Source organism: Prionailurus viverrinus, chromosome A1 (genome assembly GCF_022837055.1).
Source record: "Prionailurus viverrinus isolate Anna chromosome A1, UM_Priviv_1.0, whole genome shotgun sequence".
In the NCBI taxonomy this organism is placed as follows: domain Eukaryota; kingdom Metazoa; phylum Chordata; class Mammalia; order Carnivora; family Felidae; genus Prionailurus; species Prionailurus viverrinus.
In genome coordinates, this window is record NC_062561.1 from 58481933 (window position 1) to 58497595 (window position 15663).

Here is a 15663-nt window from a genome sequence, read left to right on the forward strand (position 1 = left end):
GGGGGAGGGGCAGAGAGAGGGAGACACAAATCCTGATATAGGGCTCAAACTCACGAACTGTGAGCTCAGAACCTTACAAGGGGCTCATGTTCGGTGAGGTCATGACCTGAGCTGAAGTCAGACACTTATCCGACTGAGCCACCCAGATGTCCCTACTGTTTAATAAAAAATAAAATATGCTCTAAAAATCTGTCTTAATTAATTAGTGAGACATAGATTATTTATTGTATATAATTCTAAAAACTATATGAACATTTAAAGAATTTAAAGAATGAAACATGGCATTAGAACTCTCTCTAGAATGTCTATTTCTGTGCAGCATGAGGGCAAAGAAAATATTCCTATCATCCAAACTGGCTGTTCTCTGTTTTCTAACTTAATGTCATCACTGTCCAACTGAGTTTATCAATCCAGTAAAGTCAATTTTTTCAAGCTGGCCATCTCATTTTACCTTATGCCATGCATCAACTCTTATTCTGTCTTACCAATTTACCACTTAAATATTTATGGGATCTGTCCAGTTCTCTCAACTCCCATCATTTCCCTGGTCTGAGCCACCATTCACCTAGATAACCCCACAAGCCTTATAAAACACCTACCAGACTCAAGATCCACGGTTACTAGGTATCAGCATGAGAGAAATCTCTAAGACACAAATTGCAATATACCATAACTTTTTAATATTCATTTAAAGGTTTCTCCTTCCTCCGATATGTATAATACAACAAATGAAGAGAAACCCGTTAGGTGGTTGAGATTAAGTATTAAATAAAAGAGAAATTATCTTTCAAATATGGAGTTTGAATATTTCAGAGAAAATAAATAGAAAATAAATAACATTAAAATCATGACTTGAGGGGTGTCTGGGTGGCTCAGTCAGTTAAGCATCCTACTTCCACTCAGGTCATGACCTCACCACTCATGAGCCCCGTGTAAGGCTCTGTGCTGACAGCTCAGAGCCTGGAGCCTGCTTCCGATTCTGTGTCTCCTTCTCTCTCTGTTCCTCCCCTGTTTGTGCGCTCTCTCTCTCTCTCTCTCTCTCTCTCTCTCTCTCTTTCAAAAATAAATAAACATTAAAAAAAATTAAAAAATAAAATCATGATTTGAAAAAATTGTGTTTTGATAGTGTTAGAAAAATACAGGATATTATGGGAACATAAAATAAAGGGATATGACCACAGAAATTTTCCCTCAGAAATGACATTTGTTTTTAGGTAGATGATAAGATCAAGGTGGAAGAGAAGAAACAATGAGAAAGTAGAGTGTTTGGAGACCATGGAACTGTCTGGGGGTTCTCTATTCTCCCGTATACACTGAGGAGATTCTAGACTGTATTTGAACAGAGATAGGAGAATAAAAGATAAACATGGAGGTAAGTGAATAGTGATTTTTAAGGCCTGATTCAATCTTCTTAATCATTACTGGTTGAACCAATTTTCTGTTTCTTCATGATTCAGTCTTAGTAGGTTGTATGTTTCCAGGAATTTGTCTATTTCATCAGGGTTACCAATTTGTTGGCATATAGTTGTTCATAGTAGTCTCCTATGAGCCTTTGTATTTCTGTGACATAAGTTGTAATATCTCCTCTTGCATTTATGCTTTTTATTTGAGTTCTTTCTAGCATCATATAAAAATATGAAAATTCCTGTTATTTTCTATTTTAATCTCCTTTCCATATACAGCGAGGTCCATGATCTAGACTTCACTGGTCAAGCACACCTACCATAGACTTGAGTTAGTGTCTAATAATACGAGGAATCAAGGACTGCAATAGGACATCAATAGTTATATCTGGGTCCTGTAACTGCAGTTATTAGAGTTGTAGCTGTTTGTAGTGACAGCATCAGCGCTCATTGTGGATTCAGTGGTGCAGTCTGTATTGTCTGTTTCAGTAGAAATGAGAAGGAAAATAATTTAAACACAAGAGAACACCAAAGTGTAGCATGCAGTGGCAATACCTAACCCATACCTCTTGGACCTTTTATATGCTCCAGGTGATTTCCACCAGGTAGTATCTATATCCCTGATACTGAAGGTCCTTTTATCTTGGGTTTTGGAAAGGCTAGCTTCCTACACAGTGCTGGCAGCAGGCTGGACATGCCAAGTGATTATAGCACCCTGGAGCAGCACTCAACCAATGATGCTTATCCCATGAGTAGAATAACTAAGATGGAAATGTACATTTGCACTCTTTCCCAGAATTTTCCCAGAAGATTAAGCCTGAATAGCATTTTATGGTAGCTGGCTTAATACCACACTCATTATTGATAATTATTCCTTGTCTTATCAATCTCCTACTTCTTGAATAATTTAATTTTACAACTAAAGAATTTCACTTGAAAGACTCTGAGTCTTGTTCTTAGTTAATGCAAATGGAGACACTTGTGATGTTATATCAAAGGGTATACCTTAAGGAAAACATGGCCATTTTATGCAGGTAGGACCAACAAAGACTCAGATCCCCTAAAAATGAAGATATGGGTTACCTTACAGGGCAGGAACTCTTAACACTTAAGTTGCTTGCTGAAATTACCGGACGCATGATATGATTAATGAAGTAGAGGATTTGTCAAAACAAACTGTGATTTGTTGACATGTTAAAAAATGGGTACACTAGCATCTACCCATGTTCCCTTACTTGCTCTGGCATATGCATATGTGTACAATGTAAATAATTTCCTTTCATTATATATTTCTTTTTTTCTTTTATTGATAAAGGGTGTGTGTAATTGGCAATATCAAAATGAGAATTTTGACAGAATAAAATTTTAATGCATATGATTGTGGTCTTAAATTTGTATGCCATAGTTCATGATAATTTGGTTTAAGCTTTTTGATGGGAATGTTTAAATGTATTTGATTGTATAAAATATAATTATATTATTTTGGGAAAATGGATAATTTGGGGGGGGTTATTTTAGAAATGAAGATAAGGGAAGAGATAATTATACTGATATTGGACAACCGAAGGTGTTGTTGTTGAAGGTTTTTATAATTACTTTTTGTTCCTCAGTAAATTAATGCCATATATATGTTTGAGGAATCTTTTATGCTACAAAGAAGTCCCTGCTTTAAACAGCAGAATTTGATATTTTCAGATTCTTGCTTTCCAAATCTGTCTTGTAGGTAGTATGTGCACTTACTTGGAAACCAGAGCGATCAATCCCATGCACCTATTCCGGACACTGAGGCAAAACCAAATAAAATAAAGAGCAGTGTCACGTGGGATTTATGGTGAGGTTCATGGAATCAGTAGAATCCATATCCAGTTTACGGGATTAGCAGTGGCAACAGGTTCATATGGGGGCATCTTCGGTCAAGAGAATGATGAGGTCAGCATAGCCTACAGTGTCTGTGCCTGGTAGCAGTGGCAGTGACGTTTTCACTAACCAATCCTTTACTTGACTGAGATTACTCTTCTGGACTATCAGGTATTCAAGCCAACTTCTCTTGTCTTCCTGGAGGTCCTGTGAGCTGTCCAATAAACCCTTAGGTAACACCATTACTCACTTATATTTAGCAGGCATAATTATGTTTCATTTAACAAGTAATTCTCAATTAGAACAATTTTTCATTATCATGAGCTTAATCTGCTACTTCACTCAAAGGATAGTTATATTTTACAGGAAATCCATTGAAAATGTGGTCAAATATAATAACATATCCTGATTTCTAATGAAACTCTAACATTTGCTTACGTGACAGAATTCAGAAATATTTTCACCACAGTTCAAGTCCCAGTTTCTTCAAACCACATTACGCAGACAGTAGTCTTCCATGGCTACATATAAATGTTTTTATAGGTACTGAAAAAATATATATATTATAACTGGTGTGTATATATATATATATATAATAACATAATAATATAGGTAATATATAGATATTAACAGATACAGATAACCAATTTTTTTCTAATGGTAAAGTTCTATCAAAAGTATTTGCATTTCTTAGTTTTTCAGATGAAAATATAAATTAACAATCCTCCATGTTTATATTCTATTATTTTATATATTACACAAGCCTAAAATAGCTGAAATAATAATAATGATAATCTAGGTTTTCAAAAGTAATTCAACAACTGGAATTTTCAATTGCTACGCTATGTGAAAAACTACAGTTCTAGATGTTGCCTTTTTTTTTTTTTTAGAATGAGTTGACAAGGCCAACTTGTCATCTGTCAAATAGCAATAGAAATTTAGGAGGAAGTGAGTAAGGTTTTCATTATAATAATAATAATTTATTGTTTTAGGACAACTCTGTTTTTGCCTGACTGTTCACCCCACCAGTCCCCTGTCAGAATTATCTATCTGAAGCCAAAACAAGGGGGTTGGGGGGGAGATGTGAAACTAACATATAATATACATAACATATAGTTTTTATTAGATAATTTTGAAACAGTTCAAATTATATCTTTCTTAGTAAGCGTGGTTTACCCATATTGAAAATTGATATTGTAGCCATCAGCCTTCCTGCTTCTATCTTTACCTCAAATATTGATATTGATGAAATTAGTCTCTACTGAATCTTAAAGAGAGCTTCCACTACTTTCTCTGATTTGAAAGTATGTGAAAATGGGCTCAGGATAACCTAGGTGAGAACAGACATTTTTACACAATCCACATATCCTGGAGCACTTTAGATTCAGGCCGTTCTAGACAAAAATCTATTGGTATTTTGTATCTTTATCTATACCCTTCATAATGGGAAGAATAAAAATGTTTCTATTATAACTTTTTAAGTCAGTTCCCATAGATCTATCCCATTTACTGATACTTTACAAAAATTATTTTGGTTTTGACTGGAGTACTTATCTTTCCTCAGCAGAGAAGGATCTCTGTACTACTATTCATATTTATGTTTTGCTGTGTTTCATGAATATCTTTTTTCATGAAAGCAGTTTGTTTATTAGAAATTCATCTTTAGGGGCGCCTGGGTGGCTCAGTCAGTTAAGCATCCAACTCTTGATTTTGGCTCAGGTAATGATCTCATGGTTCATGAGATCGAGCCCCGTGAAGGGCTCTTGGCTGACATTGTGGAGCCTGCTTGGGATTCTCTGTCTCCCTCTCTCTCTGCCCCTCCATCGCTCACATTCTCTCTCTCTTTCTCTCTACTAAATAAATTAAAAAAAAATGCATCTTTAAAAATCATATCCACGTCTTAACAATGTATCACATGAAATTTTCAAGCTATTGAAAATGAAACATTTAAATATATAATCAAGTATACTAATTGATGACAGATCCATGGGGTTATGCTTTTAAAAATCATACATATAAAATAAACAAATATAAACATGTTAAATAAGATGCTTATTTTCAAAGCATATTACATTATGCTATTCTGTTCTTTCATCAAACCACCTAATGTTTATATGGTATGTTCCTCATTTCATGCCATGCATGGTAATTGAAAAGAGGTTAAATAACTTGTCCTAAATCACAGGAGTAATGAAAGGAGTGAGAGCATAATTACTGAATTTTTTTTATTCATATTTGCATTTCTTGGCCATTTTGTCAGTGAGTCCAACATAGTGCATTAAACCTGAGTTTAGATACCAAGTTTCATGTTATTAAAAGGTTAGTGAATCTATTAACAGCTCTAAATAATAAAAACTATTGGGGTTATGTACATGTATATACACATATGGTTCATTTCTAAGTAAAATTCCAAACAAAATTAAAAATAATACAGTGGTAAATCTCAAAACCAGAGAAGAAAAAATAGAGAAAAGGTAAGAAAAAGGAAAGAAAAATTCTTACTCAGGGAAAAATTGCCACAGATATACTTAATTAATCAACAAATAGCCAATCATTGGATTAAAAGTCAGTAGAAAACAGTTATTTGTATTTCACTCGTGGATATGTATTTTATAACCATTAGCTTCTGAAATCATTTATAGCATTCTGTGTTTTAAATCTGGTAGGCAAAAGTGACACGAAACAAAGTACTCTTGCTGCCTCCTAACCAAAGGATTTGCCACCTTTTATGGATGCTGCTGTATAATTAAAGGCTCCTAATATTTTGGTTACTAATGTGTACTCACACCAAATGCTGGTGAGGATGTGGAGTTGCGGGAACTCTCATTCATTGCTGGTGGAATGTAAAATGGCATAGACACTTTGCAAGACAGTGGCAGTTTCTTACAAAGCTAAATATATTCTTCACGTTCAATCCAGCAGTTGTGCCCCATGGCAGTTACTAAAATGAGTTGAAAACATATGTATGCTAAAATGTGCACACAAATATTTATGTCAATTTTATTCATAATTACCAAAATTTGTAACCAATCAAGATGTCCTTCAGGAAGTGAATGGATAAACAAACTACAGCACACCTATACAAAGGAATGTTCTTCAGTGATAAAAAGAAATGAACTCCAAAAGCACAGAAACACCTGTAGGAACCTTAAATGCATATCTCTTAGTATAAAAAGCCAGTATGAAAATGCTGTATGTTGTATAATTCTATCTATATGGCATTCTGGAATAGGCAACACTTTGGAGACAGTAAAAACATCAGTGGTTGGGAGGTTCTGTGAGGAAGGTATGATGAATAGATGGGGCAAAGGGGAATTTTAGGACAATGAAACTTTTTCGTATAATACTGTAATGGTGAATATATGTCATTAGTCATTTGCCAAAACACATAGAATGTACAAAACAAAGAGTAAACCAAAGGTAACCTATGAATTTTATTTAATGATAATCAAGTTAGTCATAAAAAAATGAAATCTTGGGGCGCCTGGGTGGCGCAGTCGGTTAAGCGTCCGACTTCAGCTCAGGTCACGATCTCACGGTCCGTGAGTTCGAGCCCCGCGTTGGGCTCTGGGCTGATGGCTCAGAGCCTGGAGCCTGTTTCCGATTCTGTGTCTCCCTCTCTCTCTGCCCCTCCCCTGTTCATGCTCTGTCTCTCTCTGTCCCAAAAATAAATAAACGTTGAAAAAAAATAAAAAAAAAAAGAAATCTTGTTATTTGTGACAAGGATGGACTTTGAGGGCATAATGCTAAAGTGAAGTGAGTCAGGGAAAGGTAAATACTATATGATCTCACTTATATCTGGAATCTGTAAACAAAACAAACAGCAAACAAAAATAGAAGTTCATGGATGCAGAGAACAGAGTTGTTAGTTGCCATCAGTGGGGACTGGATGACAGGGTAGGAAAAATGGATGAAGGGGAGCAAAAGGTTCAAATTTCCAATTATAAAATAAATAATTCATGGGGATGGAACGTACAGCATGGTAACTATAGTTAATGATGCTAAGAGAGTTGATTTTAAAAGTTCTTAATCACAATAATTTGTTTTGTTACTATTTAAGGTGATGGATGTTAACCATACTTATTGTGGTGATTATTTTGCAGTGTGTACAGATATCAAATCATTATGCTGTACACCTGAACCTAATATAATATTGTATGTCAACTGTACTTCAATTTTTTTAAAATGCTAAAATTTAAAAAAATAATGTATCAAAATTGGTTTATTAATCAAAACAAATGTACTACATGAAGGAAAGTTATGATAACAGGGGAAATTCTGAATGGGGAGGAGCATGTATATGGGAACTCATGGTACTCCTCATTGATTTTTTTCTGTAAATTTGTAAGTGACCTAAAACATAACCTCTGTGAAGTAAAAAAAAACAACATAATATAGTACTCTGTTGAATATAGTACCAGATACATATAATTGAAATTGTAGGCTGGATGCAGTGTCAGTTTCTGGCTGTCTCTAATCTCTGCATAAAGCTAAAAGGCAAGGTTTAATTAAATATTTAAGTTAGTGTGAAATTTTATCAAATTAGTACTTAAACATATTTTAAGACCTCAAAAGGCACTAACAGGTATTAGGAGGGGAAAAAAGCATTTGTCTGTCCCAAATCTAGTTGTTCCTGAGACTAATACACCAGAAACAACAACTCTCCAGTCACTTAGTATTTAACTGTATAATTGTAAATACAATTTTATTTTGCTATTTAAAAAAAATAATGTTTATTTATTTTTGAGAGAGAGAGACAGAGTGTGAGGGAGGGAGGGACAGAGAAAGAGAGAGAGAAAAAGAGAGAGAGAGAGAGAGAGAGAGAGAGAGAGAGAGAGAGTCTGAAGCAGGCTCCAGGCTCTGAGCTGTCAGCACAGAGCCCAACGCGGGGCTCAGAGTCACTAACTGCGAGATCATGACCTCAACCAAAGTCAGATGCTTAACTGACTGAGCCACTCGGGCACCCCAATCTTGCTATTTTTTTTTTAATTTAAAAAGTAAGCACTACTTATTTTCATATTATAGAAAATAATGGTTTATCTTTTTAACACTTTTTAGCATTTCAAACAAATAGACACATATGTGCGCCTGCACAGATATACACAATGCTCTTTCCCAATCATTTCATGAAATTGTTATTTATTTTCACATTTACAAATACATAATAGTTGGCAGAATTAATTCTTTATAGTTACATCTCCTTTTTTTCTTTTTTTTAAGTTAATTTTAATTTCCAAAGTTACTTATGTATTTCTCCACTTGCTTAATTTATTAAGTAAATTTTCTTCTAAAATTTCTAAAATAATGTCAATACATATAAATATGTTTAAATATAAAATCATCTAGATGTTTTATTTCTTGGAGTTATCTTTCATAGATAAGGTAACTTAGATTTAGCAAATAAAAATAAAAGATACTCAGTTGAACTTGTATGTCAAATGAGTAGCTATTTTTTAGTATAAATATGTCCAATGAATTATTTGGGACATTTTATACTAAATAAGTAGTTTATCTGAAATTGAAATCTCACTGGAATCCTCTGTTATTTATCAACTGTACCCCCTGGGTGTTTTTGTTTACCTGCTTTGATATGAACTTTTTGTTACTGGTACTGCTCACTTAAGTGGTATCTTTCAATTTTGTTTTACTGTCTTCTTGATGATTATCTTTATGTGTCTTTTGTCATGAACTCTCCAACTTCTGCATTCAATATTTTCATTTTTCATGATTTCATTGAAAACATCCTCTGGTAGTTCCATGGCATGGCAAATGGGAGTCATTTCTGAGAGTGCATATTTAATCTGTATTTGATTAATAGTTTGGCCATATACAGAGTTATAAGTGTATATGTTCACACACACGCACGCACACACACACACACACACACACACACACACACACACACACACATCCCCTATAGAATTTTAATGTTTTCAATATAGCTTCCAGTTCTGCTGTTGAAAATTTCTTTACCATTCTGATATTTGATCATTTATTGAACTTTTCCTGAGTTTTTTTTTCTTTTAAATGTTTTAGAAATGTCTCTTAATACCTAATAAATTTTGTATCAATGTTTCTTGATGAGAGTATGCTTTATTCATTGTGTCTGGCCCTCAGTCTGAAAACTACAGGGAAATAAAATCCACATTAGTGAATAACCACAGTCAAGAGAGAAATTGTATAGTATAAAATCTGATTACATGAAATTAAAAATTGGGATAATTATGGAGAAATAATGGAATTTATTTTAAAATATAGAATGAGGGGCCAAAAAGTGTGTGCAGAATAATTCTGGGCCTATTTGTATAAGGGCTGGGAGAAAAAAAAAAGAAAGAAACTCTGCCACATAATAAAAATTTAGAGGTATCATTCACTGTCTTTGGGGGAGACTTGGGAATGTTCAGAAATGAGGTTAATGATTTAGGAATTTTTTTGATAATGAATGTTGAATTCTAGATTGTATATTGGAAGAAATTTCAAAGTTAGGGAGCATAATATATGAGGAAATAAAATCTATGCAGAGAAGTACTAAAAGTGGAGATGATGATGAGGAATAATTGCAAATGGGAGATGTGTTGAGACCTGGAATTCTGGGACCTGTAGCGGTGATTTACATAAACAGGGATAATGAATATAATGATATTAGGCATGATATCCTTAAGAATTTTAATAGTGACAACACTATTATTTTCTGTATTTTCTTTTGTCTTATATTTTGTTTATGTCAATAAAAATGTACTATTATAATGGAGAAAAAAAGCAACTTTTACTAAATTATTGTCTGTAATACATAAAAATATATACATGTTTATTTTTATTTTTAAATTTTTTTTTACATTTTCTTACATATTTTCCCTCAAGATAAAAATTGTACCAGGCACTGTACCCCTGGGTGCCCTTTAAGGAGGCATTGAAATTTTAAAAAGTTAGTAAAATAATCTCAGCCTATTTTCAATGGTCTTAGAATTGTGTAAGGGAGAACTTTAAATAAAACGCAAAACTTGTCAGTAATGAATAACATGTCTTGTTTTATATCACAGACTGCATGAATTTACTAGAGTCAAAAGTAAAAAAATAAAGCTCAAGGGTATGTTAATATAGAAAGGCTATGTCTCCAAATATGTATTGAAGATATTTTTCTGCATGCCTTTCCTAGAAATAGACTCATAATTCAAAATACTAGTGGTATGGATATCCCAGGTTCCTTCTTTTGTGTTGCCATAAGAGATCACACAAATGAACTTTCTAGGAAAGTATATCTGGATCTACATTCCTAGGTGTGGTGATAGGCTAATGGAAAGGCTATTTTAATATGAGAAACACAACTTTCTCCTTCTTTAGGTCACCTATAAAAACAGAAGAAAATATACATTCATAATCCCCAACTGTCTAAATTACCATACAGATAAAAGGATTTTAGTGGCTGGTTTTTGGCACCCTCTCTCATGATGAAAGTGGCAGACAATAGATACCAAAGTCATGATTTCTCTTGACTGTGACAAGACTTCTTTAGTGCCCAATTTTAAAGCTTATGTTTGTCTGCCAAAGGTTAGTAAAAAGTAGAATCAGATATGTAGTTATAAGCCAAATAAAAAGATTGAATATCTCAGCTTGTGAATGGAGACTGTCTAGATATATGGTTTTATTCACGTCAATTTTTAGTACAAGGAGGTTGTTTATTTCTACTTCATTATCCCCAAAATAAAATCCCTGACATCACCAGAGGGGACATATTCTGGCAGTATCAGTACATTTCTCTATATTGCATAAATATCTCCCAAGATCTGTTTGTCATGTAAATCATTCCTTGTTCTGCATCATTGCTACCCTTCTTTATTACTTCCTGAGGTCTTGTACCTGACTTCATGTTTCTAACCATGACAAATAGAGACACATGATCCTCTCTTAAGTTCCTGAAACATTACAACTATTAGTGTTCCACAGACCAGTGCAAGGACACTCATTCTGCTCTTTCCTCTCTTCGAGGGTCAATCACCATATTGCAGAAAGCAACTAGCCTAACTTCTATTGTGCATGTACTTATAACCACATACCCCTTGTGCAGTCCAGCTTCCATCACACCTAAGGATATCCTCCTATGCATCACCCCTGTGCAGTATAAACTGAATGTATTTTAACTTACTGTTTTAGATTTTGCCAAGAACAATAATTAGAAACTTCCCCTATTTATCTATGTTTAAACTATGCACAAAAAATGTACCATACCAAAGAGAATGCCCTAAGCAGAAATTGTGATTTCTACCTTAAAATAACAGTTTGATTGCTTCAAAATTTAGTATCCAGAGCTTTTATAGGAATACACTTATTCATAAATATTTTGCAAAGAAATGAGGACAGGCTGTGTTACAAAACTCTGTCCGGATGATATTTTAAATGGTGGCCAGTATATAATTTTCTCTTATTCACAAGGATTTAAACATAAATAATGCAATTTATTTATGTGGTCACTGGCTCTTTCTGAGCAGAATCTCCTAATATGAACTTCTTTTGAGCTTCTTTCCATGTTTCTTTGTGCTGTGATTTGAGAAACAGACTTTCTATTCTATTTTGCCTGTCCTATGTCCTATAACAGAATTGTTTGTTTTCTTTTTTCTTTTTACCTCATTTTTACCTTCTATTTTTATTTTAGCCTTTCTAAATGCAGGGAGAATTTTAATTCAAAGATGGGAAGAATTTTTTTTTCCTACTAAGTTACTGGCTGTGGATCAGCAAAAGCGTCAATTTAGTATATTTAGGAATTTCCTAACCTGGAGCATAACTTAGTGTTGAGCTGCTTGACTTTGCACTGTCAGAATTAAACATTCATGAATTTTATTAGAGAAAAATCCTGAAATGTCCCATGAGAGAAAATGGGCGGGAGGCTGGTATAGCTGGAAGATCCACTATGCTGCCATGCAAATTTGATTCCAGATGATGGAGAGAGACTAGGAATGTGTGTGAAAGACTCCTAGAATGTTTTTCAGTCTTAGAAATGTTGGGCACAGTGACTGGAGAGTTCTGGAGCCAAATTGGGCAATCCAATGTGTCCTATCTTCCAGGAATAGGCCAGCTTTAGGATCCTTGCCATTCTCAGTCATTAGTTGGGAGCAGATAGTGAAAACCTTGGCTTCGATGCAAACACAATTGATGAATTTCAGTGCACAGAAGCTAGGGCTCTTGGTCAATTGTGCTCCCATTCTCATGCCCACCAGAGTATACCTCTTGTGCTAAACAGATCAGCTTCTCCACATAGGATCAGGGTAGCTCTTTGGTGGTTTTCTGTAGCCTGTTTTTTTTTTTTAAAGGAAAAATTTAGAAAAGTGTTACTGCTATGAATTTTAGCACCCATTGATGCAATTGATCTTGAAATTACAACTGATATCCTCCCCAAACACCATCATCCATTCTAAAGCCCTCCCACTCTCAGTTATCTTTTCAGAGTCATGCTGGCTTACTTAGTAGTATGACCCAAAACTTCATTCCAGATGAGCCTGATCCCTTGATAATCTTAACTTCCTTCTCAGCTCAAGGTTTCTGCATTTGTCTATTCACAGTTAAAATGGGGCATGGGAATACAGATGGAACAGAGGTTATCCAAGTAGATCAACTGGGTTCTATACATCTTCCTCCCTACCCTATTGTCTAAGAACAGAATTCTTTCTCCTACTCATCAAGGTCAATTACATCTGACATTATAGTTCTTTGTGCTTGACTTGCAATCCCCAAGTACATGGATTCTGAAGTGACCTGCTGGTGGGCATAACTGATAGTTAAATTTTACCCTTCTGTCCCCTACCCAGTGCTACTCTGTGTGGGATTCCAAGCCTCTGGATTAAGTATTGTTAGTTTCTGTGTTGTTGTCCTGGTCAAAGCTTTGTGTGTAACAAAAGCAAACCAGTATCTGGAGTAAATATCTATCACTCTGAGGAAAAAAAAAAAATCTGGTCCTTCCAGGATCCCACCTTCCAGGATCCCAGGATTCCCACTAGGAATTCTCCTAGAAGTAAAGGCAAATGAAATTAAATGTAATTAAGTGTGCAAGAATTTTATTAGGGGAAATAGCCATGAGGAAAGTATGGGGTAAGATCTGGGAGCTGTAACAATCAAGGAGAACCATTGAATTGCAGTGCAGGTCTGATCCCAGTAAAAGAGAGGGGGAAAGAAGGTTGGTGGAAGCTTTACAGACAGTAACAATTTACAGGAAGCTCATCCAGGCTGTGGAGTTCCTAATTCAAAGATGGCTGTCATTAGAGTCCCATGTCGCCCAGAACGGGTCTGCCTTTTTATCTATATCTTACTTAGTCACTGGTTGGGAGGAGACTGTGGAAAGCATAGCCTTTAAGCACACATGGAAAGGCATTTCAGAGCATAGCACCTAGGGCTTCTGGTCAATTATCCTCTCATAGTTGGAAAATCAGACAGTATGTTCTCATCACTGATGTACTTCTTATTCATTAAATTGATAGTTCATGATAGTTGGTCAATACTTAATAGCTAAATAATACAATTGATTTAGTTAAAATTGTTACAAAGGTCATTTGAATTTATCTCTTTAGAATTGCCTTTAAAATCCAGTTATGAAATCCAAAAGAAATCTACACTTGATTGCATTATAACTTATCCTTTTTAGTTAAAAGGTATTATTAAATCCTGATACAACTTTTATTGCCAGAGTGTTTTTAAAACATTGTTGTTATTTCCAAACAATGTATTCACCTGCAAAAAAGGTAAATTAGTCCTACTGTTTTCATAAAACTTCTCTTATTTTGAAAAATGTTTTTCATAACATAAGTAACATAAAAAATGTTACTTAACATGTAATGGGTTTGTTATTGTAATTTTTAAATGAATCTTAAACACTTAAATTTTTAAGAATAATTTATTCACAAAGGATGATACATTCTTATCATTGAAGATCAAATTTATGTGTAAACTATGTGTATAGAAATATAAATGCTATGCATAGATGAACTCTATGTTAAAATGGCAAGAAATCAACACAAGGAGTAAGATATGATGTTCATGTAATTCTATACATATTATTTTAATAAACTGATATTTCAGTATTTAATATGTAAAACAAGCCAGAATATATTTTGTGAACAAGCACATTAAATTTATTATGACAACTGGGGCACCTGGGTAGCTTAGTTGGTTAAGCGTCCGACTCTTGATCACAGCTCAATCTTGTCATTAGGATCATGAGTTCAAGCCCCACATTTTTTTTTATTTAAAAAATAATAAAACATTAATTACAATGTAAAAAAAGACAATTTAGTATCAAAAATAAATAAATTTATTACAACAACTTTCATAAACTTTCAGCCTGCATTTTATAAAAAAAAATACCATCAAATAGTATCATGAAAAGTTATTAGGGACATTCTTTGAAGAAAAGAAAATTGAAGTTGGGATGCCTGGGTGGCTCAGCTGGTTGACTGTCCAACTCTTTTGTTTTTAATGTTTGTTTATTTATTTTGAGAGAGAGAGACAGAAGGCAAGCAGAGGAGAGACAGAGAGAGAGGGAGACAGAATATCAAGCAAGTTCTGCACTGCCGGCATGGACCCCCACACGGGGCACCAACTGTAAGATCATGACTAGAGTCAATATCAAGAGTCAGATGTTTAACTGACTGAGCTATACAGGTTCCCCCAACATCCAACTCTTGATCTCAGCTCAGGTCATGATCTCAGGATTGTGGGGTCAAGCCTTGTGTCAGGCTCTGTGCTGACAGCCTGACAGCTAGACCTGCTTGAGGTTCTCTCTCTCCCTCTCTCTCTTTGTCCCTCTCCTGTGTGGGAGGACTTTCTCTCTCCCTTTCTCTCAAAATAAATAAATTAAAAAATCGAAGTACATTTGTGGATACCCTGATTACTCTCCTCTTACAGAGAGAAGTTACAGACTTTTGAATAGTTTTGAGAGACAACACATACTACACGTATCATTTTACTTTCATATATTCTAGTTGACTTATTTTGGGTTGTATTTTCTTAATTTTGAAGGAATACCCACTTAAATAATAAATGCTTGCATAGGATTGCTTGTATGTTTGAGTAAAAGATCATTTTCCTGGTTGTATAAACATTAATATAAAAAAACATACATTTACAAATGTGATATATATAAATGTGTGTGATATAACATTTTATTTATTCTTTAGGAAATTTCTTGGAGAAACTTAAATGTATAACTAGTGCACAAGGACTAATCTCTAATATTTGCAAAGTTGTTTTGCGTCATATTCAATATATTACACATTCCCCTCAAATTTCACTAGATGGTGCTATGTATTAAATATAATACATTTTATGTTCAGTAAAGGATAGTTCATTTTAATGAACTATCTTTTATTATCATTTTATTATATTTATGACTATTAAACAGGAAACTGGCATTAGATGA

At 34.3% G+C, this 15663-nt stretch overlaps 1 long non-coding RNA gene across 3 annotated transcripts in view; it reads left to right on the forward strand.

Moving 5' to 3' along the window:
- Window positions 1-15663, forward strand: part of LOC125175566 (uncharacterized) — a 547675-nt gene that overhangs the window by 9860 nt on the left and 522152 nt on the right. For 2 of the 3 annotated variants that reach the window (XR_007155875.1, XR_007155879.1), the window contains exon 3: window positions 1215-1372. The exons of the other annotated variant lie outside the window; for it this stretch is intronic. This is a non-coding gene — a long non-coding RNA (uncharacterized LOC125175566). The remainder of the gene's footprint in view (window positions 1-1214; window positions 1373-15663) is intronic. 3 annotated transcript variants of the gene reach the window in all.